Raw genomic sequence first — 21299 nt, 5'->3', positions numbered from 1 at the left:
CTACAGGGAAGACAACGTGAAGATCATTCCTTCTTTTGTTGAAAATCAGTTGGGAAACAAAAAATAAGCAAATGGGACTACATCAAAGTAAAAAGCCTCTGCACAGCAGAAGAAACCATCAAGAAAACACAAAGACAACTTCCCAACTAGGTGAAAAAATTTGCAAAACATATATCTGATAAGGGGTTAATTTCCAAAATATATAAAAAAATCCATACAAGTCAACAACAACAAAAATGAACAACTCAATCAAAAAATGGGCAAAAGATATGAACAGACATTTTTCCGAAAAAGATATACAGATGACCAACAGGCACATGAAAAGATGTTCAACATCACTAATTATTAGGGAATTGCAAATCAAAACTATAATGAGCTATCACCTGACAGCTGTCAGAATGGCTATTATCAAAAAGACAAGAAATAACAAAGGTTGGAGAGGATGCAGAGAAAAGGGAATCCTCATACATGGCTGGTGGAAATGCAAACTGATGCAACCACAATGGGAAAAAATGTGGAGATTTCTCAAAAATAAAAATAGAAATACCATATGATCCAGCTATTCTACTTCTGGGTATTTATCCAAAGAACATGCAAACAATAATTCAAAAAGATATATGCACCCTTATGTTCATTGCAGCATTAGTCACAACAGCCAAGACTTCGAAGCAACCTTAGTGCCCATCAACAGATGAATAAAGAAGATGTGTTACACACACACACACACACACACACACACACATACACAATGGAATACTATTAGCCATAAAAAAGATGAAATTGTACCATTTGTGACACACGACATGGATGGACCTTGAGGGTATTAAGCTAAGTGAGATGACAAAGACAAATCCTGTATGATGTCACTCATATGTGGAAGATAAACAAACATATAGATAAAGAAAACAGATTTGTGCTTCCCTGAGTGGACGGGGGGTGGGAGGAGGGCGAAAGAAGCAAAGGGGAACATATGTATGGTGACAGATGGAAACTAGATTTTTGGTGGTGAACACAATGCAGTCTATAAAGAAAGCAAAATAAAAGAATGTAAACTTGAAATTTACATAATGTTATAACCAATGTGACCACAGCAAAATAAAAAAAGAAAATCAATTCTGTGTATCTGTACTCATTTGTTCTGTTCCATTGATTTCCATGTCTATCCCTCTGTCAATACCACACTGTTTTGATTATTGTAGCCATAAAATGTCTTCACATGGGGTATTGTGATTTCTCCAATCTTACTGACCTCTTGTTTGAACTATCCTATTTTTTTGTTTGTCTTTCCATTTTCATTTTAGAATGAGCTTGTCTCTATCTTCAAAACATCCTGTTGTGATTGTGATAGCAATTGCATTAAACCTATTTGGGGAGCACTACTATCTTTATTATGTTGAGTATTCCAATTCCTGACTACATTATGCTCACAAGGGCTATTGTTTCATAGTATGTTTATTGCCTTTGTCTGGTTTTGCTAACAGGATAATGCTGACCTTATAATTGGGAACTGATCCCATTTCTTCTGTGTTCTGGAAGAGATTATATAGAGATATATTGGTACTATTCTTTCTTTAAATATTTAGAATGATTATGTTTTAAAAGATCACTTTGGCAGAGTGAGTTGAGGAGGTATAAAAGCAAAACAGAATCAGGGAAGAGGCTATTGAATTTATTTTCCTGAGAGAGATAAACCTATCTATCTTGGACAAGTAGCTGATAATCGGGATGGAAATAGATAACTGTGTGTGTATATAATGCCCAGAACACATGCTGGCAAATAATAGTCAATCAGTGTTATTTTCTCCTCCATTTTCCTGGAAGAAATATAAATCAATCAGACTAACTCTCTAGATGACAAGTGAGCAAACTATAGCCTGTGGGCTGCCTGCATGTGTTTGTAAATAAAGTTTTATTGAGACACAAGTACCCTCATTTTATATACATTCCCTATGGCTACTTCTGAACTATAATAGCAGAGTTGAGTAGTTGCAACAGATACTGTATGGTCTCTGAGCCTAAAATATTTATTATCCAGATGTTTATGAGAAAGAGCTGCTGTAGAAGTCTAAGGAGGTGAATAATGTTGGTAACTTATATGCAGTGGCTTTTAGCAGAAATTTTTTCTCCGAATAAAAGCGAACATCCTCATAATTTCTCATAATGACCTACACCAACCCACTATCTCACTCCCAGCTTTGCCCTAACATCTCTCTGATCTCATTACTTATTACTCTCACATCATTCACTCCATGTCAACCTCCTTGCTCTTCTTCAAACATTCAGACACATTTCTTTCTTGAGATGTTTCTCTGGAGATTTCCTCTGGCTGGAATTTTCTTCCCTCAAATATTCTCATGACTTGTCCCTCATTTCCTTCAATTCTTTTCTCAAATCACCTTCTTCATTTCTTCGTGTGGTCCACCTTGATCATGTATCTTCATTAGATTTAAGAAACTCTAAAGTCTAAAACTTTGAGAACCCCCAAATCCATAGAAATTTAAGCTTTCATAAACCCTTCAGCAAATTATAATAAAAATGCTTTGTACATGGATGCCTATATTTTATCATCTGCCAGTGTAAATCTAGCTATTTCAAATTGTTTAAAATTCCCTTTTGCTGGAAACCTAAATTCTTCAAGTGGTATGAAATTGCTCAAATATGAGTTGATACTACTGAGAAAACTATCAAGTAGTGGTCTTGAATTTTTTCTAGTCCTCTCTTCTAAAACTCTTCTAATCTAGCTATAAAAGATGAATTGGACTACTGCTGAAAGAAAAACTTAGGACAAAAAAGGCAAAATGAGTCAGGAAAATCTTTTTTGTACCAAAGGACTACTCTTTCATGCGATGCCTGACACATAGTTGGCTTGCCGTAACAATTAGATTTCCTCCACAAAAATCATCACATTAGGAAAAGCATCACTCCAACCCCTACCTCATCTCTGAATTCTGAACATGTACTATCTCCTTTAACTAAATGTCAGTCTTATTCTGTGAAGTGCAGAAATGACCATGATATTTCTATCTGAGAAAGCCAGTTGAGGAATGACAGGAAGGGAGAATAGAAGATTCGAGAAAAATAAATCATAATTTCATTGTCTCAGTCTGGACTTAAAGTTCAGGAGGGCATTGTTAATATTTCCTGATTTCCCCAAACCACCTATTACAATGTCAGCCTCAAAAAATGATAGAGTGAAATGTTTTGCTTTCCTGAGGACATCACCTAGTCTATTTTGTTTAAATTGGGTCTTAAAATACTCAGAAAAACATATAAGATCCCAACCCATTTAAGAAAAAGAAACAGTGAGATATCTTTAGGAGAGCCAAATTGTAAAATGCAGAATATAGTGAATAGGTTTTCTTCAGTTAGTCTACGTAAAGTAACTTGGACTTCTTGGGAGAGAAAATGAGAAAACAGAGAAGCTGGTTGCTAGGGTAACCATGTCCTGATTGGAAAAGTGATGGTCATGGGGTTTGATATCACTGAAGCAAGCCGGTCTGTAGCTGTGTTTTCTCTCCTCTTTGCTTGGAAACAAGAAGAAGACAAAGTCAGAGAAGGGCTGGAAGGATATTATTTAAAGTAGACCACAGAGCAGAGGATAATATACAACAGGAAGCCAAGTATTCTTTTGAAGGATTGCATAGATAAGTAAAATAATATAATGATATTGTGCATTTATAAGCACACTGCAGTTTACAAACATGTCAGTGCCTCTCTCATTCCTGTAGCCTCCCAAGTTATTAAATTTACAAACATCTTTCAAAGTTTCCTCTCTAAAAACTCTCTACCTGATCTCTTCCAAAGGAAAATCCTTTCTCCCTTTCTAAGATTTTTCACACTTTCCTCCTTCCCTTCCATTCCCAGTTCTGTGTACCATACTCCAGAGCCTCATCAGTTCAAATTTGGATTTTGGCAACAGATTGCTAGCTGCTTTCCTTGATCTCAGTCCCCTTTCCACCCCAACTATAATCTCTCTCTTCCATTTCCATTAGATTTAAATTGTATTAGAGAACACAGATGAAGTGTTAAGCACAGTGCCTGGGCTGAATAAATGTTAGTTCTTATTTTTATTATTTGGTTTAGCAAATGTATCAGATAACATTTCCCATAGTAGAAGCAGTCACTGCTTTGACTATATATGTGTATGTGAACATATATTGTACTCATATGTGTGTGTGTGTATATATATGTAGATTTGTATATGCATCTATATATCTATATATCTATATAGATACATATATGTAGATTTATATATGTATCTATATATCTACATATATATAGAGAGAGAGATATATACACAGCGAGAGACAGAGGCTCTTAAACAGAAATGCATTGATTAGCTTCAAGGAGCTTGAACCTTCTGAAATTTATGCATCCATACATGTATACATTTTCGCTTTTATACATAAGTGACCCCCAAACCTAACCCCAGCCACAGCTGCAGTTTCAAACCCTAACAACAACTCCCAACTCCAATCTTAAACCCAGCTCTCACCCTGCATCTCAGCCCCAACCCTAAATCTCCGATCCCAAGTGGCTTCCTGCTTCAGAGTTCGGCGCAGTGTTGAAAGGTCCATATGGTAAGCCTTGCCTACCTATCCAACCTGATTTACTCATGACATGTCTTCCCACACCAGTGATGCTGCTTCCCCCCTTATTTTGCGCACATTTTGTCTCCCTGTCTTCACTCCTTTGCTCAGGCTCTTCCCCCAACTCTGAGTGGAACCATCCTCGTGCTCCCCGCTCTTCAAACTCACACTGTCTTGGGAGACTGACCTCAAGTTGCTCCTCTTCCATAAAAACTTCTCTTACTTCAGTCCATACTGATTTTGCCTTTTCTTCTTTCTCTGTTATAAATTCACCATCCATCTTAGGAGTATAATATTGTCATTATTTACACACTGGTGAGAGGGCATGGGATAGTTTCTAAATAACCAGAGCTGGACTAAATAATTGGGACTGATGTGTGCGTAAGTGAGTCAATACAGAGAGATAAAACGAGGAACTAGAGTGATCATTTGCTTAAGGCCTGATGAACCCACCACTGTCTTAATTGGTAGCTAGTCTAGGCCAAAGAGAATTATTATGAATTATTATATCACCCACTATGCATACAGAACTCTATATGGAAAAAATAGCTAGGAAACATTGAAAGTCTTCTATGTGCCAAGAACTGAGGTAAGCATTCTATCTACGTCATATCATTTAAACCTAATGGCAATCCCATAATATGCTATTATTATGCTAATTTTATACCAATTTAACCGATGAGAAAACCAAATCTTTAAGGGAAACTTAAGCAATGTCATCCATTTAGTAAGTGTTGGGGATAGGACTAAAACTCTGAGTTTCCTGACTTTAAAATCTAGGCTTCTAATCATGGGTCTTATTTATACATCTCTCCAGGATGTACAAATGATACCAACACTGCTTTCCATTCGTACCCTGGTTTGACTATAAATTCACTCATTGATCTTTTTGATTGACCTAGAAACATCTTGATGCAGAGGTGTTTAATCAAAACAAAGATGTCCTGAGATGACTGCTTAGGAGCTACCTTGATTCGCTTTGGTGGTAAGTTCTTGCCAGTTATCCTCTCCCAGGAGGTCCTTTTGCCACCTTTTCTTACCCTGAATTCCATTGCCTATTAAACAGGGATGCTTTTTTTCTGAATGTTTTTATTTTATAGTATTTTGTTAGTATGAAATATCACTGCTATTTTGATTGATTTCTGATCTACTGATCCTGGATGTAGGGAAAGACAGAAAGGCATAAAGGTGGCTTCAAGATCTCAAGGAAAGCCCAGATCAACCTAGAAATGCTTAGCATTCATGCAAAGTGCTAATTTCCACAAAATCCTCCTTGCTCACAGGAATAATATGTGAAAACTTCAAGTCAAAATTGAAGGAAATATAGGAGACTAGAACTGGGAAAGACTTTCAAAGGCAGGATGAGAGAACTTTGTGCTTTTGTTTGTTTTATTATTATTATTTTTTTTTACATTGAAGCCTAAGTGGAAAACAGAGCCCCTTTGAGCTAGTATGATGGCATCCAGAACCTTCCCTTTTTCCACAACCCTTCAGGGAGTAAGAGGGATCTGCTTGGCATGGAGGACTGTTTTCTTACTGACATTGTTTAGAATTGCTGGTGCATGAAGACAATAAAAACCAGACTTATTTTTAGTAAGGTTTAGCATTGTTTTTAAATTCTCCAAAGACAATGACCCCCCTTACAGCATGCACAAGGGTGGCCCACTCCCTCCTGAGCCCCCCACCATATGCCACTGCTTGTTTAATGCTAGAAGAGGTCGGGACCTCAATATCATGTCCCAAGATTACTTGAACAAGTGGGTCTACATCTTCTGTATAATACAGGAGACCCCAAGGGGGACACATACAACAAAGGGTCCCAGTGTGGGTAACAACTTAAAGATATGGAATGCTGTAACATTGAATATATATTGATTTTGAAAAGCGTTTAGAAATAATTTTCCTTTGGAAATTCTAAAGTAAATGTCTTAGGATTCCAGTATTTTCTTATAAGTCAAACTATTATCATGTCTGCTTTTCTCTGGACACTGTGGAAACATCATTGGCAAAGGGTAGAAGACAAGAAGCGGTTACTAGAAGGAAAGGTTAATTGCATACTTCTCTTAGTAGAATGATTCATAGAATCTAGAGAGAGAGAATGTGAGCATAGCAACACCTCTGAACCCCACGCACTGTTTCTGATCAAAATTAATGAGTTGTGATCAAGTTGGATAAATGAGTAGCTAGCTAATTAAAAACAAAAAGTTTTCACTGTTCCCTCCAAGTTGGAAAATACATCCACATAAAGTATACCAACTCTATCCAAGAAACTGTCAGCTGGGATTATCAGGATGGCCTCTCAAGACTTGACCCATTGCCCAGGAGTCCAATGCATGACCTTGATCTTTGCGGTAAAACAGTATCTATAAATAATGCATTAAGCATTTGCACATGCATGCTAAGGAACATTCTTCATATTTGCTCATGAATTCATCCTACTCCTTATGAGGCTGCTTCAGTTTTCTGTGTAGTAACCTTTAAAGTGTGTACCTCTGTGTAAAAACCTTTAAAAGGTGATTATATGCTTTCCTTTAAAATGAGAGCATAGAGCCTGTGAATTCCAACATAAAGCTCAGGGCTGTGAATGGTGAGAGGAAAAAAATAACATTGCTGTAACCATCAAGGTAAACGTTGGACAAGTTTGTTTGGATGAAAACATTCTACCTTTTTACTACTTTATATACAAAGTAAATTAGTGCCAATCAGAGTAGAGCCATTTTTTTGCGTATTTTTCTGTAACTGTTCCCACTGACTAGGGCATTCTGGAGCTTTGGATTAGCTGACCTAGAATATTTTACAGAAACTGAACTTGTCTCCCTCCAAATCCTCAGCAGATCTCCAGATTTATACAAACACAATGAAAAGGGGTTCTCATTGTATCAAGAGCTTTCGGGTTGGTTTTGTTTTCCTTCCAATCATCCTACTCTCTGTTAATGGGCAATACCCATAGGGCTCTGAGCTTGCAACTGGCCATCTCTGTCTAGAAAATGCAGGTTAATGTTGCATAAAAGCATCGTCAATCTGCTGGAAGAAGCATAGCATTTGAAAAAATATATGCAACTAGCATGACCGTCTTCCCTTCTTTTCTCAGATGTACACTTTTACCTTCACATTTAAGCTTAGATGTTTGGCCCCACAAATTTCTTTTTTGTAATTAAACTATATGTGAAAGACAGTAACAAACAAAGAAACAAACCTGAGGACACCCTCCCCCCAAAACCCCACAATGCCTGAGTTTTCAATATCGTTTAACATATTTTTTTCCTTACCAGCTTTAATTGTATATCAGCTTTTCTGAATGAACCTTGCACAAAATGAACGGATTTTATTTGCATGTTTTATTCCATATTATTTTGGACAAGCAAAGGTTGCGTGTGGGGGTAGGGGCGATGTAAAATGGACTCGCAAACTGGGGTATTACTGCCATCTAGTGTGATGTACTGTAACCCAGAGGGGAAGAAAAAGAGTATCTGTGAGACAATCCTACTTGAAATTGCAGAGGTTAGAGGGAGGGAAGAGAGGGTTGCTTGGAAGAAATATCCCCCACACTATGCATTCACCATGTAATGAATTCCTTGGCTACAAAAGCATTAGTATGTGGTCAAACAATACAAAGTAGTCTGTTTCTTCCAGCAAAATGGAAAACTTCGAGTCAATTCTAAAAGCAAGTTCTTTATGGGAAGGCACGTCCCAACTGTAAAGATTGTTAAACAGCAAGAATGATTTATTCAAGGGAGAAATGTCCAGATCCTTTGAAAATAGTCCAGATACTCATATGTCCACAGTTTTCTGTAAGAATGGTCACGTTTGCACATGGCTAGACAGACAGCTTTGATGGCATCTTAGTTTCCTTTCAAGCCCTCTGATTATACGAAATAAAAATAATATTTGTTATTCATGCTCATAAGCAGATCATAATATATTTGTTGCTGACAGATATTTGACATTTGTGAAGACTCAATGAATTAGGGTTCTAAAAGTTAAACCTAACCACAAAATGTGGGACATGATACGTGAAATCCTGGCCAAATATTTTTATTTATTCTTGCTTCACATGGCACAAGAGTATACATAAAATGTCAGGAAGATGAGAGAAACATCGTCCTTCCATGACCTTCCATAATTCTCCTCCCTTTTCAAAGTTTTGTCCGTTTCTGGTACAGATTTAACTGGGTATTAGCTGGTGCCTCTGTAGTTGATATCCAGCACCATTTCTTCTCCTCATCATAGGACACTTCTTCAATTCTTCATTCCGCTAACTGTAACTCTGCTGCCCCCGCGAACAAGCACTCACATCCCCCCAACCATCCTGCGGTAGTTTGTGACTTGATAAGCTAAGGACTTTGGTGCCTGGTTATATTAGAAACTTACAACGCTAAAAGCTCGAAAGGCAGAAACCTGCAGGGATAGCAAAAGCTAATTTGGAGAATCACAAGTGTAAAATCTAAGCTCAGAGGAATTTTCAGTCATTACCTATGTCAAAGTAACCTGGAACTGCAGGGGATTTTCGCTGGTTTCAAAAGTAACCTGTAGCTCCAGGTATCTTGAATGAAACAAGCACGGCTATTTCACACTGGGCCCACACACAGTGCAGGAGGAAATATTTGCCAGCCATGCTCTTGGTAGAGAAAATGTATCTAGAAGGATGTGCTGACATCTCAGCCGGACTGGCAGAATCTAATTTCCCAGGCCCTCTTTCAGATGGAAAAATGTACGGGCTTGTCTCCATAACCCTTCTCAGCTTTTTGTAGCCATTGTGTTTGAGAGAGGAATTCAGGTAAATTTTCTGCTGGTATTCTCTTGGCCTGCCAATCAGGAAAGCAATAGAGGGTGGGGGAGGTCCCTAGTGAAAGGAGACACAGAGATATTGGGGCGTGAGGTTAATGCATATTTGATGACATGCACAAAAATTGAGAATCGGATTTAACTGGTTCTGAGTGTTATTTACAGGACTGGTATAAAGATTAAGCTCCTTTTCGTCTGACAAGGAGAGAGAGTCACAAATAGAACTGCATGTCTTAGATCCACATAACCTAACAGTCTGCCCTTTGCTTAGATTCAAAATATGACATAGTTGAATACAAAGGCAAATTGGTTAGTTCATCATAAACATAGGTCTAAATTAAATAACACCTTAATCCCGGTTACCACTAGCATTACAGTCAACCTGCTTCAGCAGAGACCCTCAAATTGAAAACTGAGCTCGCTGCAAAAAATGTACCCTTCTTTTCTAGTGCCAAAGCCCAGATTCCCCTGGTTTCTACCTCATTTTTTCTGCCACTCTGTATTTGTCCACTCCCATCTGACGTGACTAATGCTACAACCTGGAGGAAACACAGCCCTCCGGTAAGGCACTCAACCAGATTTTCTTGGATTAATCACAGACTAAAACCCTAAATAACATACTGATATATTAACTCCATTAAACTCTAATTCAGAGGCAATAATTTTTAGCAAACCAACAAAGGGCTTATGAAAAACAAAGTGAGAAAAGACTGAAAAAAGGTAAATCAATGCTCTGACTGAAAGTAAATCAGAATTAAAGACAAGGGTATGAATTAAAAGAGACCAGACTAGAGTCCCAAACCTTGCTACAATCGCATATTTTCTTGAGAGGTTTACCCTTGAGTCTGTGTATATATATTTAAGCAAATGATACTGATGAGCTCTTAACTGATAAGAGGCTTTTTCAAACGGCTTTCAAATTAGGATGCCCAATTCAAAATTTAGGAAATGCAATGTCACCAAAGGGATTCCATTTCTGCTTTCAAAAACTCCTGCCTAAGGGTTTTGTTGAGGATATACATTAATCCATTCTTTGAACCCTTCTCCACGGATGGCACTCTTCTAGATTGGGTCACGGAGGAGTGAAGAAAATAAACTATGTCCCAGCTCTCATAGTAGTTGCAGCGATAAAGAATACACGGAATACAAGCCAGAACGGTTTCTTCGCTCACCATTCTCAGAAGGAACCAACACTGCCAATATCTTGATCTTGGACTTCTAGCCTCCAGAACTGTGAGAGAATAAACTCATGTTGCTTAAACCCTGCATTTGTAGAACTTTGTTATGGCAGCCCTAGAGAACTAATACAGATTTTGCATTTGTATGATTGGCTGGATCTGTATGCAATACATAAAATACAGGCTAGGATTATTAGCAGTGTCCAGGGGAAAGACATTCCAGGAGGCTGGGGCATGATGAGCAAGGGCAGTAGGTTGGGGGAGACATCATGGTGGATGCTGAGTACTGACTCAAGATGGCCAGAGGTGCTGCCTATGTCATTCCTGTGTCCCCAAACGTGCCATTCCTGGGGCTTCAATCCGGATTCTACACACGACAGAAAACCTTCAATCCCAAATGGTTTTCGACTGGAAATCCCCATACACACACAAACGTGGCATTTAAAAGAGTTTTGGACACAGATGAAAACAAAGATGAAAAGAGAAATGAGTGAGATAAGGTATTTCCGAAAAGTTTTTCTCCCCATGGCGTATGGCATTTTGTTAGATCCAGTTAAAGCCAAGCTTCTTGATAAAAAACGGAAAATTCTGTAAGATAGGCAATATCTGATTTCATTTCTCTGCTGCCTCAGTCTTTGCATTTCATAGAGAAAAATAATTAATGTAATTATTAAATGCAGCAAAATTGAAAGACCAGAAGAAAAATATTGCACTCTTTTGGTCCCACAAATTGTTCGTGTCTGTGCATGTGCTTGTGTCTTTGTGTGTGTGTGTATGTGTGTAAACCTGCACTAATTACCCCTCGTCCAATTAATTTAGTCTTTGATAACCCCAAATGCTAGTTTGTCAATCTGCTGCATAATGCCGTGAGAGAGCACTTGTGTCAGCCCCACACGCAGAGATTCAAGTTCTCGCTATACCATTCACTAACATTGTGATTTGGGGCCAGTTCCTTCTTCTGCACTTCAGTTACTTCGTCTGTACGAGTGTGGACTTAAAATACTCGTCCTGCTTATCTTAAAAAGGTAGTGTGAGATCCAGGTGATATTGTGTAATTGAAAGTATTTCATAATGGCAATAAAAGGATATTGATAGCAGGTCACTGGTTCTCTATCCTTTAGAAGCATATTAAAAAAATGCTGCCGGTTTCAGTTTTCAAGGAGCAGTGCGTTCCAGTATCTTTTTTGTTGATGGTATCAGAACCATTGTTTGTGCTGAGCTCTGTGTTCCTCCAGAAATGTCACAATGTAAAATCAAAAGCGTTATCTTGATACATAGATGCTCAGTGCTATTCAGCAGTGGATCAGTAGCTTTGGGTAAGAACCAGAAAGCTCCATATTTATACAAATAACAGCAAACCCCACCAGGATTTTACATATTTAAGAATACCAGGCCCCTGATATCACTCAGTTAAGGGCCAGGTAATTAGCAATTGAAGTTTGGAGAAGTCTAGAATCTATGACTTTAATCCACAAAAGGTAACTTAAAATGTGCTTGTGGGGATCCCTTGAGACTTTGCTAGAAGCTCAAGGGAAGGAAAGAAACAGACTACAGAGTAATGTTTATCTTGGCCCCTGTCTCATTCTCCACTTCTGTCTTGCTAATTCACTAACATTCTCCTTTAGGTGAGTGGTGCCTTCATGATGTTCATCAGGATTCAGAACATCATAAATTCCCTTGACTACTCTTTTTAATCTGGCAATTGCTATTTGAGAATCTACTCTTAAGAACAATTTAAAATGTAGAGTTGGAGGTCAGTGGAGGATGCACATACACACAAAACTTTCTATGAAAAATTCTCAGTGTCCTTGTTGGGATATGGGTCATATTCTAATATGATACTTAAAGACAGAAATTATCTCCATCTGGAGATATCGATAGGAAAATATTTCATTTCACTCGTGTCATTGAGGCTGGATCTTACAGGATGGAAAGAATTAGGCCTTGCAGAAATGTCAGAAGGTTTTAGGCTAACAGAATAGCACAGATGATCCATGGAGACTCAGATAGTGTAAAGCAGTAGTGAGAAATGGAGATTTTTTTTTTTTTATTAGATCATGAATTGGGAAAGAATTAACTGGAGCCAAATTGTAAATGGTCTAAGGGAGTTTTACATCATTTTTTCAGCCCAAACCCCTGAAAGTTATTGATACAAAATGTTCATTTAACATTATGTAGATGGGGAGAGGCTGTAGGTTGGCAGTCAAGGTTTCAAATGATAAGTAATGAGGATTGGTACCTAGAGAATGACAGAAAAAAGAGACACAAGAGAGCTGTAACAGAATCAACGTGGCTCATCGATTGAATGAATGTGACTATGGAAGTTAATGGTCACAGAAATTCCAGAGTATGAACCCAAGTGAAGGCAAATCTCAAGGAGAAAAGAAAGTGGAAAGGGCAGAACCAAGCATTCCTCATTTTTGCCCATAAATGTACTCATCAAATAATTGAGTTCTCCTGCCAGGGGATGTATGAGCGAGGGGCAGGGAGAAGTGAATAGTATCCATTTAATCAGAAGTCCCACCACATGGAAACATGAAAAGTGAGGTGTTTCCTCCTGCCCCCAATAGAAATCTATTTGAAATGGATACAGTGTAAAAAAGATGGCCAAAGACAAATCCTTCATTAACATTCAAATCTGTTCCTCTCTCAGCTTTCCCCATCCCAATCATTGTCACCCCTACGGACTCAACTACTCAAACTAGAGATTTGGAAGTCATTCTCAGCCCTGTTTCCTCCTTTACTTGACAGATTCAATCTACCCCACAAAATGGTTGCTTTAATCTCAGAATTAGGTCTTGAATATGTCTCCTGTCCATCTCCATGCCACCATTGTGGTCCAGGTTCAGGTCACCATGATGTCTCACCTGGACTACTGTAGTAGCCTCCCTATTGGCCTTCTCACCTCAACTCTTGCTTCTCCACAGTCAGTTCATTACACAACAGCGAGGATGATTTTTAAAATACAAATTATATTATGTTACCTCCTGCTGAAAATCCTCCAAAGGCAGCCTCCAAATCTTAAGCACAGCTTCAGGCCCTCAGGCCTTCATGATACAGTCCTGTCTATCTTGTTTCTGTTTCCTACCACACTCCCTGTTGCTCCGTGTGGCAGAACCACACTGGCCTTTATTCTCTTCTCGGTGCCTAGCTCCTGCTGGCCTTGTGGGTCTGGCACTGACTACTCCCCTTGCCTTGAATGCTTTGTCATGGATCTTTACGAGACTGGATATTTCCTGTAACTTCTAGTTTCATTTAAAATGCCATCTTCTCAGAAAGGTCTTCTTCACTTCAGAATCTCAAGTAGCCCCCTGGCCCACCTCCCATTCACTCTCTTTTCTGTCACCTAACTTTACTGTCTTTAAAGTACTCATCACTATGTTAAAGTATTTTGTTTATGTATATGTTTATCATTATCATTCTCTCCCTGAAATCTCCTCCCCACTCCCACAGCGCACTAGAAATTAAATTGCATGAGAACAAGGACCTTTGCTGTCCTGTCCTATGTCTTGCTCCAAACATGTTTATGCATAAAGGAAAAGAACAACATAAGATGGAGAGATCTGAGTAGAGCTATCTGGTTGAAGGTGTAGCCAAGGGAGACTCAGGTAGACACACAGACCTAGGAGAGGAATCCTGCGGAGAAGAAGAGAATGGAGACACATTGGTGGAATGAGGCTTCATATATGTAAGGTGGTAAAGAACTTAATAAGAGTAGATATTTATCCTGAGAGGACAAGATCCACTTCTTTCTCTGAGATGGAAGACATGCCTGCATCCCCTTGGGAGCCTGGCCTCCATGAGGAGAAGTGATTAACTAATTTTGAAAACACCACTTTGGCCAAAAGGAAGTTTCCTATTGATTGGCCCTATTTGTTTAGATGCCCCTGACATTGGCCCCTGAACTCAATGTCTGGTTAAGAACTTATCATCACAAGGAAGAAGATTTGACCTTTTCCTTAATAACACCTTTAAACAGGACACATGCACACAGAACAGCTGGGCCAGGGCAGAATTCACTAGCCTAGTCCAGCTGTTAGGGCCAGGAGTATGAGTTTAATAAGTGAATTACATGATTTTATTTTAGAAGAAACCTTAAAAGTCATCTGGGCTAGACACTATCGATGTTAAAAGTAAAGAAAAAAGCCCAAGATGTTGACTAAACCTCTTCTTTCTGAGTCCCAATTTAAGAGTGTTCCCACACTTCATGCCATGAGGAAAAAGTCAAAAAAATTGCTCTTATCTACTCTTCTTCCTTCCCTACCTAAGAAAGTCCCAAAGTGTGACGTAAACTGGCACATGGCATGGTGGAAATCACTTCTGTGAGGTCTGCCAAATGACTTCAGTGCTTCACTTCAAATTCAGCCAAATCCAAGGAAATTCTTTGCCAAGTTTCTCAGGTCTCAGTCCTTTTTCTTGGTGCACTGAGTCATACACTTTCCAAGGCTGCTCAGAATATATGCCCCAGTGAAGGCACAAAACATTGGCAGGATGGTGTAGCCAATCTATCCATATATACAGTGTGGTAATAACACTCTCTGATTCATTTTTCTTGCTTAATCCAGCTTTAGGTTTTCACACACAATTCCTCTTTGTTCTTAGCAGTGGTGGCTGTGCATATGATAGATACAGCATTAAAAATGATAAGTCACACATTTTCTTTGTCACCTGCACAGAATATTTGGGAGATCAAGGTTTCTTTCTGAGCCCGGGGAAGTACTCCCTCTCTCCAAAGAAACACATCAAAGATAAAGGCTCCCTCTTCCACAAATAGTCAAAGAAATCTGAATACAAGCAGAAAATGAAATGAGAAAGTGAGATGCTGCTCAATGCATTAGTCATATGTGTGTTTTCAGAGCACCCCACCTCTTGTTTTGTCTTTTCTCCCGTGGCTGCTTTCCACAAGGTTGACTAACCTTGATGAGTGACACTGGAGCGTGATGTACTGGGCTGTCTGATTTCCAACTTTCAGTTGCCTGATGGAAAAGCAGAGTTGTTTGCCCCTTTCACCATCCTCCTTCTCTTTTCTCGTCCAACTCTACTCATAATACAACAATTTCTTATTATCTTAGGGATCCTCGCTGCCTCTGTCTTGCGGTGTTTTGTCTGCTAGAATCTGACTGAAAAGTGCTTCTGTTCCTCCCCCCATTCTCGCCCCCAGAAAACTGGCAGTCTTGACGCTTTTCTGACATTTCTAAACAACTCAGACTCTTCCTGCCAACTCCCAGTTGCTCTCTAAACCTTTTTAATCCTGTAGAATGCAAACTAATCTACGGAGAGAAAGGCGCCAGGCCTGGTCTGGCAGCTGGAGCTAGGAATGTCAGAGTGGGGAAAATGATAAATACACCTGCCACAGAGAAAGGGAGAGACATGGCCAGGCTCAGCACCACAATAAGGTTATTTAATGTACAGAGATAGGCAGGACACTCTCCAGTACCCTCGAGTGCAAACTGCATGGAGGTGATTTGTTCAAAAAGAAAAATGACAGCCATTAATAATGTGCACAGTCTGGAGGTGGCTGTGTTTGGGAAGACACAGAGATAAGGAGCAGAAATCCTCCTGTGTCCTCTTAGACCACTCTCAGGTTTTCTCTGTTTGAGCCAGCATTACAGAAATCCCTAGTGTCTTGTGATCTACACTTCTGCTGTGGAAGGAAAAGAATGGCCGCTTCCTCCATAGAAGCGACTGGATTAAGTTTACATCAGGCTGGTCCAGAAGCAAAAGGGTGATGTTAGGAAAAGGCATCTTTCTGTGTTCTCAGCTTCTCTCTGCTCAGGAGTGGTGTGTTGGGCAAAGCATTGAGTTTAGAGTTAAGCTTGAGTTGGAGAATTGTGAAACTGTTTCTACTTTCTTTTTTCTTAAGTCAACCAATCATGCCAGGTCTATGGCCTAATAAAATGTTTCCACCTGATTAAGATACAGACCCATGACTTGATGTGCACTCTCGCGAGCGCGCGCACACGCGCACACACACACACACACACACACACTGCTACCAACCTTCTGCTCTTCCAACTAAAGGCAAATATCTGGAGACAGAGACTTGGAAAAGGGCTCAAGAAAGAATCACAGGCAAAGTCACAGAAATAAATCACAGATGGAGTTCTGCAAGTTTGCCTTAACCAATTTTTTCTGAGATGATAAACTGCTAAAGGGCAGAGAACATACCACTTTACTTAATTTTAGACCCCCCAAAATGAAACCATATACAGTTTGATAGTTGGGAAATTATTTGGATGACAATGACACTTGTGACAAGATAGCTTAAACTATTAAACTCAAATGAAATTATGACATAGGCAATTTAATGAATCTCTTAGAGCAAAATGAGATTGGTTGATACAGAAATGGATAATGACAGGCTGAATACTGGTATCGAGACTGTTAGGCACCACGGGGATATTGAACTTAAACAAAAAGCCAATCTTTCCTTTTTTACAAGACAGACAAATCAGCTAGCAGCTAGATCTTCAAATGGGATTGGAGCTTCCAGATCTTTTTCTTTCTTTTCTTATAAAAAGAATATGGCCACAATTTTATCAAATTTACCTAGATTGAAAATAACATAGTCTAACAAATAATATGCATCCATTCTCCTCCCAAATATTGGCCTTGTAGGAAGCTAATTTAAAAAAAAATGTAACTTGATTTCCTATAATACTTTCTTCATGGAAAAATCACAAGTGTGTTTGTTCTAAGGTGCAAAAAGTGTAATTGCAAGGTATTCTGAAGCTTACACTATAAGCTTAAAGAAATAGATATTACAGAACATTTTGTAATAATATAAATATTAGCCACAGATAAGTTTTTCATATAAAAATTTTTTTCTTTGACATTGAGGTCAATATTTTTCAATGTGATATTCACAAACCTCAAAGGAAATATGTGTGTGGTATTTGATATTTCTGTTCTGAGCAGCCAGTGGACCCAGACAGTTGGTTACTAAGATCAATATAAGCCAACATTTGATGCAGTACATTTGCAATTATTACATATTCTAGAGCCATACACTGGTGAGTTGTCATCAATGCTAGACAACAGGCAACTGAGCTCCTTCCGGAGCTTTCCATCTTTGAACTCTTTCCAGAGATAAGTTTTGCCAGCAAAAACAAATCATACTGACCTTGTGTAAGGGGGAGGAAAGATCTTGGAAAAAATATATAATATTTTATAAATATATATAAAATGGATATCATTTTAATTTTGTAAATATATGATAGATTATATATGTAATATATATTTTGTATATATACAGAGAGAGATAGTTATAGATATATACATACAAAATTACTGTGGAAAAGATTCATGGTGCTCCCCAAGTCAGGCATCGTTCTGCGGGTTTCTGAACAAAAGGAGACTGATCTTGAGAATTAAACAAGAAGTGCTATCTTATTGTAATAACATTTTACTCCCTGTGATCCAGACAAGATGTAATCCATCACATAATATACACGACTCTGCCTTCAAAACGTTTGTGAAGACAGTCTATGAGAGCTCTGTCTCCAAAGATGCAGCTGTAAGATTCAAGGCACTGTACCAGACCTATATAAGATATTTGCTAGAGAAATATCACAAAGTTGATCAAACTCAACTTATAGTTATTGAGCACTTATTAAATACCCAAACACAGTACCCAGAACACCTAAACTAAGCCTTAAAAACAAAATTCCAACAAAATGCCTCAGAATTATCGTGATACCTCAGGTATGTGTCTAGTGAGTCAGTATTTAACTCTCCTGGGGGCTGGCCTGGTAGCGTAGTGGTTAAGTTCTCGTGCTCCACTGCCACAGCCCAGGGTTCACCAGTTCAGATCCCGGAAGTGGACCTCCACAGCGTTCATCAAGCCATGCTGTGGCAGCATCCCACATAGAAGAACTAGAAGGACTTACAGCTAGGATACGCAACTATGCACTGGGGCTTTGGGGAGAAAAAAAAAAACAGAAGAACATTGGCAACAGATGTTAGCTCAGGGCCAATCTTCCTCACCAAAAGGCATACTTAAAAAAAAAAGTTTAAATGTCCAAACAATATATGCTAACATTACATAAATCTAGCTCAGCAATAATACTTAAAAATTAATCAGAAAAAAAGTGCATTTCACTTCAGGCCATCTGAATAGCTCAGTGGCCTTCTGTTTCCAGAGACAAAGTTTTACAAGTCATTAATAAAAACTTTCTATCCAAATGAGAAAGATGCCACCTACACTGAAGAAATGATGATGCTCCAGGAACTCAGAACAGATGTTAGGTTAGGAGTATCAAATACTTATTTTTGATTTATGAGTAATGACATATTATTGAAAATAATGTTATTCTTCTTCTACCTGCTTCTTTAGTTTCATATCTCTTGACGATTCCCTAAATTTCTACTGTACTTTTCTTGAAGTGATTCTGATTAGTGAAATCTGAAAAAGAGCAGAGCAAACAATTGAGAGACAAAGCAGTATTGTAATTGAGTCAATACTTCTTTCTAGCAACATATGAATTTGAGTATAAACTTATTTATTCATAGTAAAAATAAATCATTGTGGGGCCCAGCCCATGGCCAAGTGGTTAAAGTTCCATGCACTCTGCTTCAGTGGCCCAGGTTCACCGGTTCGGATCCAAGGCGCAGACATACTCTGCTCACCAGCCACGCTGTGAAGGTGTCCAACATACGAAAAAATACAGGAGAATTGGCACAGACGTTTGCTCAGGACAAATCTTCCTCAGCAAAATAAATAAATAAAAAATAAATTGTTCTTCATATACAATACAGAAGTTTAAGTAGAAGCAACAACAATTCATTATAACTGTTTGAAACTGACAAATGTTTGATCTCACAGCATCCACTACAATAAGTATATATGATGGGGTTTCGGTTGAAGTTCATTTGAATTCATAAAATACAGTTCTGTGAAACCTGAGATTATACTGATATATTCTATTTAACTCACCCTAGCATCATCATCATTAAGAAAACGTATTATCCTTACTAACATATTATAGAAAGCAGTAATAACCATGTGTATGAAATTTATAATTTAGTTAAGACCAAAAACATAATTATAATCATTTGCTATTAAAGGTACAGGTCAATAATCCAAAGACATTTTCTATATCCAGAAAATACTACAATAGCAGCAATTATTTGCTTTGGCCGTTACTTGATTCTGACCTCGGGCTATTAATCTTTCATTTACTCTCCCCTCTTACTTACATAAATGTGTTATTTTAAATGTACAAGAGAACACTTTCAAGCATTTAATTAGAACATGCTCAACTGTTACTTCTCAAGCGTTGACCACATTTGTTGGTATGTAATCACTTCTTAAGTTCCCTTGTTATTAAGCTGGAGTGACCTTGAATGCAGAGAATCTAGAGAGACTTAAGGGAAAACAATAATGTGGGAAGATGCCTTTGATTTGCTATTAAGGGAAAGAAGGGTGGGTACAATTTGCATGAATTATTCTTAGAACTATATATACTAACATTCTAGGCATGGAAAGTACTCAAAAATACACGAGAACTGTCTCAGCTGTTGCGCTGAGTTGGCTATACTGTATAATTTCAATTTTCTTCTTTCTTCTTTTCAATGTTGCCAGTTTTCCTTATTTAGTGTCTATTACTTTATATACTTATTTGTTTTCCTTTCTTTTGAGGAAGATTAGCCCTGAGCTAACATCCACCACCAATCCTCCTCGTTTTGCTGAGGAAGACTGGCCCTGACCTAACATTCGTGTCCATCTTCCTCTGCTTTATATGTGGGATGCCTGCCACAACATGGCTTGATAAGTGGTAAGTAGGTCCGTGCCTGGGTTCCAACCTGGCAGACCCCGGGCCGCTGAAGCAGAGTATGTAAACTTAACTGCTGCAGCACCAGGCCAGCCTCAATTTACTCTTTTTCTTGAAAGAGCAAAATTATGCCATATATTAAGGATGTATCATTTAGATTAGTATATATCATACATATATACATATATATTGCAGTGTATATATGTATTTTTAAGTATAAAGCAGTATTAATGTTTCCTTTTACTAGTTTCTGGATGATTTTATTTTCAATCTTCAAAAAAGCTCACTTAAAGTAACAATTTAAGCAGCTGGTTTTAAATATCTCCTTAAATTGGAAGAATAACAAATGTTTCACAGAATTCAACAAACAAGAAGGACTTAAATGTCCCAAACATCAGAAGCAATTGGCAAGAATAGAAATATCTAAATTTGTTCTTGAAACCAAAGGGCAAAGTGATAAAGACAGAACATCAACATCTCTACAGAATCGTCAGACCTTGAGACAGATGGTCTACTTTGCCGTAGAAACAGTTAGAGGAAAAACACCCAATCACAGCAGCATTATGGAGAGTCAGTTATGTGTTTTAAAATCTATGGGGTGCTAATGGTAATTCAATATGAAAATCTTCCCAATTAGCCATTTCAGTAAAAAGGCAAATTAACCAATCTCTTATTATAGAAAGCGCTATTTTCACAATTTAATAAAATGCAAATCTATTATGGCAAATAAGGTTAATGTAGAAAATGCCATAGAAAGTTTAAAAATGAGACTTTGTAACATGCTAATGAGTCCTCCTAAAAAAGTAGGTCATTTTGGCTCTGCTGTGCCATTGTGCTGAAAGTAGTCAGGGAAGAAAGATAGGGAAATAACATCTAAAACATAGAAACAACACTAACTTGTGAATTCATTTGGCCTCGGAAAACCTCTTTGCATATTCTTATAAAATAGTTCTTTCAATAACAAAAGAAGCTGC

The 21299-nt window shown here is 38.2% G+C and overlaps 1 long non-coding RNA gene across 1 annotated transcript in view; it reads left to right on the top strand.

Moving 5' to 3' along the window:
* Positions 1 to 21299, top strand: part of LOC139046086 (uncharacterized) — a 64251-nt gene that overhangs the window by 16780 nt on the left and 26172 nt on the right. Inside the window, exon 2 of the long non-coding RNA XR_011505638.1 lies at positions 5492 to 5574. This is a non-coding gene — a long non-coding RNA (uncharacterized lncRNA). The remainder of the gene's footprint in view (positions 1 to 5491; positions 5575 to 21299) is intronic.

The sequence above is a fragment of the Equus asinus genome, chromosome 8 (assembly GCF_041296235.1).
Source record: "Equus asinus isolate D_3611 breed Donkey chromosome 8, EquAss-T2T_v2, whole genome shotgun sequence".
Taxonomy (NCBI): domain Eukaryota; kingdom Metazoa; phylum Chordata; class Mammalia; order Perissodactyla; family Equidae; genus Equus; species Equus asinus.
This window is presented reverse-complemented; position numbering and strand designations above follow the sequence as displayed.